Source organism: Desmodus rotundus, chromosome 3 (assembly GCF_022682495.2).
Source record: "Desmodus rotundus isolate HL8 chromosome 3, HLdesRot8A.1, whole genome shotgun sequence".
In the NCBI taxonomy this organism is placed as follows: Eukaryota; Metazoa; Chordata; class Mammalia; order Chiroptera; family Phyllostomidae; genus Desmodus; species Desmodus rotundus.
Genome location: NC_071389.1, coordinates 92,046,075 through 92,050,229, shown reverse-complemented (window position 1 = coordinate 92,050,229; position 4,155 = coordinate 92,046,075). Strand labels below are relative to the sequence as shown.

The following is a 4,155-nucleotide window of genomic DNA, read 5'->3' as shown; positions in this document are numbered from 1 at the left end:
AACAAATGGTGTTTGGAGGTCTGGACAGCTACGTGCAAAAAAATGAAACTTGATCACCAACTTACGTCATACACAAAAATAAATTCAAGGTGGATAAAAGACTTAAATATAAGTTGTAACACCATAAAAGTCCTGGAGGAAAACATTGGCAGGAAAATCTCAGACATTCCACGCAGCAACATCCTCACAGAAATGTCCCCTAAAGCAAGGGACATAAAGGAAAGAATAAACAAATGGGACCTCATCAAAACAAAAAGCTTCCACTCTGCTAAAGAAAACAGCATTAAAATGAAAAAAGAACCAACAGAATGGGAAAACATATTTGCCAATGATACCTCAGACAAGGGCCTGATCTCCAAAATATATAAAGAACTCACATTACTCCACTCCAGGAAGACAAACAACCCAATTAAAAAATGGGCAAAGGACTTGAACAGACACTTCTCCCAGGAAGACATACAGAGGGCCCAGAAACATATGAAAAAATGTTCAGCATCACTAGCTATCAGAGAGATGCAAATTAAAACCACAATGAGGTACCATCTCACACCAGTCAGAGTGGCCAACATAAACAAATCAACAAACAAATGTTGGAGAGGATGTGGAGAAAAGGGAACCCTAGTACATTGTTGGTGGGAATGCAGACTGGTGAGGCCACTGTGGAAAACAGTATGGAATTTCCTCAGAAAACTAAAAATGGAACTGCCCTTTGACCCAGCAATTCCATTGCTGGGATTATACCCTAAGAACCCTGAAACACCAATCCAAAAGAACCTATGCACCCCATTGTTCATAGCATCACAATTTACAATAGCCAAGTACTGGAAGCAACCTAAGTGCCCATCAGCAAATGAGTGGATCCAAAAACTAGGGTATATTTACACAATGGCATTCTATGCAGCAGAGAGAAAGAAGGAGCTTATATCCTTTGCAACAGCATGGATGGAACTGGAGAGCATTATGCTTAGTGAAATAAGCCAGACGGTGAAGGACAAATACCATATGATGTCACCTTTAACTGGAACATAATCAACAGAAGAAAAAGCAAACGAAATATAACCAAAGATATTGAAGTTAAGAACAATCTAACAATAGCCAGGGGTAGTGGGGTTGGGACAGTGGGGAGAGAGGTTTACAGGAACTACTATAAAGGACACATGGACAAAATCAAGGGAGAGGGTGGAGGTGTGGGAGGGTAGAGGTCAGGGAGGGAGGTGGTTTTGGCTGGGGTGGGGTGGAGGGATGGGGAGGAAAGGCATACAACTGTAATTGAATAACAATAAAAATTTTAAAAAATATATGTACATTCCTATTTTTACATATTAATATAAATATGACAAAAAGCATTTTTGAACTGTTGTCTGGGGCTGAGAATGGTTAGGGGAGGTGGAATTGACTGCAAGGAGTATGAAGCCAATTTTTGAAGTGATGGCAATGTTCTATATCTTGATTGTGGTGATTGTTACAGGAGTGTGCAAGGTCTGTCCAGAAGGTATCCAGCCATTTAATATGAAAAATAGAGACATTTATTGAAGAAGATGCAAGATACAAGAAACATTGTACATAGGACAATGACACCTCAGTCCCCTTCAAAATAGAACCTTGGGACCTCACACAGTTCCCCCAACATCTCTTTCACTGTTCAAAACATTCTGCAAAATCCTTTGTTGAAATTGCCATCAGCTGCCCTGTCATATTTTCCTGAATCTCATCAATGGTCTGAAATCTCTTCCCTTTCAAAGGTGATTGCAGTTTTGGGAAAAGCCAGAAATATCAGGGTGCCAAATCTGGAATGTAGGGGGTGTGAGTCACCTGGGTGATTTGATGTTTTGCCAAAAACTCTGCATGAGATATGATGCTTGAGTGGGCACATGGTAGTGATGAAGCTGCCAATCAACAGTTGCCCATAGCTGTAGCTGTTTTCATTGCATTGCATCTCTCAACCAACAAAGAACATTGAGGCAGTGATCCTTATTAATTATTTTTATTATAATGTTTGGTCTGGAGGAGCGTGAGTACTCATGACAGACACCACCTTCCAAAGCAAAACACAGTCAACATATGCTGCAACTTTGTCACGCCTTCTTTCGGCATGGAACACAGGTGATTTCCATTGGAGTGACTGGGCCTTCATTTCCAGACCATAGCCGTAGGCCCACAATTCATCTCTGGTTATTACCTTCTTGAGGAAATCTGGTTCATTGGTAGTGGTTTGAATCAAGTCATTAACAACTGCAACACAATGTTCCTTCTCCTCTGGCAGCAGAAGCTGCAGAACAAACTTTGCCACCACACATTTCATGCCAAGAGCCTGCATCAAAATCTCACACACAGTAGTGTTTGGAATCCCCTGATCAGCTTCTAGTTCTTGCACTTTCAGTCTCCGTTCTTTGTTGATAGCTGCCGGCACACTTTCAGCATTTGCAGGTGTTCTGTTTGTTGCGGGCCTTGCGGAATGTGGATCACTTTCAACAGATTCTTGACCATCTTTGAAGCCTTTGTGCCACACTTCTATTTGTGCTGCATTCATTGCATCATCCCCGAAATCCTTCTGAATCACCTGAATAGTTTCTGTGGGGGAATGTTCAAGCTTAACACAAAATTTGAGGCAGATTTGTTGCTCTACCCTTTCAGTCATTTTAAATGTGATGGCCACACAGTAAGCGTGCTCACTCAGCAGGTCTACTGCCCTAATGACTAGTACAGCAAAGGCCTCATTGATCGCGCATGAACATTTCAGTCCACTCCTTTTGACTGACAGGTATAAAAACATTAGGGCTGTCACTTTTTAGGCATGGCTTGAAGTCTGAATTCTACATTATTTCCAATTAGTTCTTTGGCAGGTTCTGGTGCTAAGTCAGAATCAGCCTGCTCTAAGGACTCCTCTGTTCTTTTCATAAATGATCACATGAGCCTTGGACTTTGGGGTTCAACTTTAGCTGGGAAAAAGACATGTTTTTGTCTTTCCAAAACTAGACTGGTACACTCAAGAAGTTATCAGCTACTGTTTGCCCTGGCTGGTGTCATTTAGCTGATTGTCCTGTAACTGAAGGGTTGCAGGTTCAATCCCTAGTCCGGGTACATACAGGAGGCAACCAATCAATGTTCTCTCCCACATCGATGTTTTTCTCCCTCTCCCTTCCTCTTTCTGAAAGCACTGAAAAAAAAAAGAAAGTTCTTGGATGAGGATAAAAAAATAGTTGTTGTCAGCTACTTTCTAATTAACTCAGCTTCCCAAGATAGAAACTGTGTTGTTACCTAAAATAGACTGGATCCCAATCTGTTGGTATAGTCTGACCACCTGGAAATGGTTGACAGAATTATTAAGATTGCATCACAAAATGCTGTGCAGAATTGAACCACTGTATATAATGTATAGAAACCATGCTGGCCATGGAGACTGATTCAGCATATTTGCTTGCAAAAATACAAATAACCTGCCTTGTGTAACACTGATGATGATTTGCTGTAATTCTCCCTTTTAAGCTTAGTGGAATTTCTATAACTTAATTTTTTGTTTGGGGGTTTTGGGGGGGTTTTAGAAGCAAATCCTCTTCTTTATTCATTATCAACTGGGTTTTTTTTGTTTATTTTTGTTTTGTTTTGTTTTGTTTTTTATATTGAGGGAATTGATGCTTTGTCCAAAGAAGCTACAAATGTGTTTGAGGCATGGTAGATTGCTGCATAGGGATCTGTGGTTCTTCTCAAAGGGCAACAATTCACAGGTAGCATTAGCCTGGCTCTCCTTGATCAAAAGGTGTGTCATGTTGACCTTAGGAAATGAACTACCATTGCCTAGTGAGGTTATGAATCTGAGGTTTAACAGGTTTCACTGAATCATCTGCAGGTTTTAAAAATAATTTAAAACATTTTCAAATACAGTTGACAATTTTATATTAATTTCAGGTGTACAAGATAGTGATTAGACATTTATATAACTTATGAAATGATCACCCCCCCAAATCTAAGTATCCATCTGACACCACAGAGTTGTTACAATATTATTGATTATATTCCCTGTGCTGTATTTTACATCCCTGTGACTATTTTTATAACTGCCCAATTGTACTTCTTAATCCCTTCACATGTATAACTTCTGTACCAAGTTCTTCCCAAGTTATAGCAGTGGAGACATCTATCCATATTACTACTGTT

The 4,155-nt window shown here is 40.0% G+C and overlaps 1 long non-coding RNA gene across 1 annotated transcript; it reads right to left on the bottom strand.

Annotated features, from left to right (window-relative positions):
• Positions 1-1,968: 1,968 nt before the first annotated feature.
• LOC128780453 (uncharacterized) lies at positions 1,969-3,302 on the bottom strand. Its single transcript, XR_011651003.1, has 2 exons — positions 3,259-3,302; positions 1,969-3,157 (listed from the first exon to the last, which is right to left on the bottom strand). It is a non-coding gene; the product is annotated as an uncharacterized lncRNA (long non-coding RNA).
• Positions 3,303-4,155: the final 853 nt, after the last annotated feature.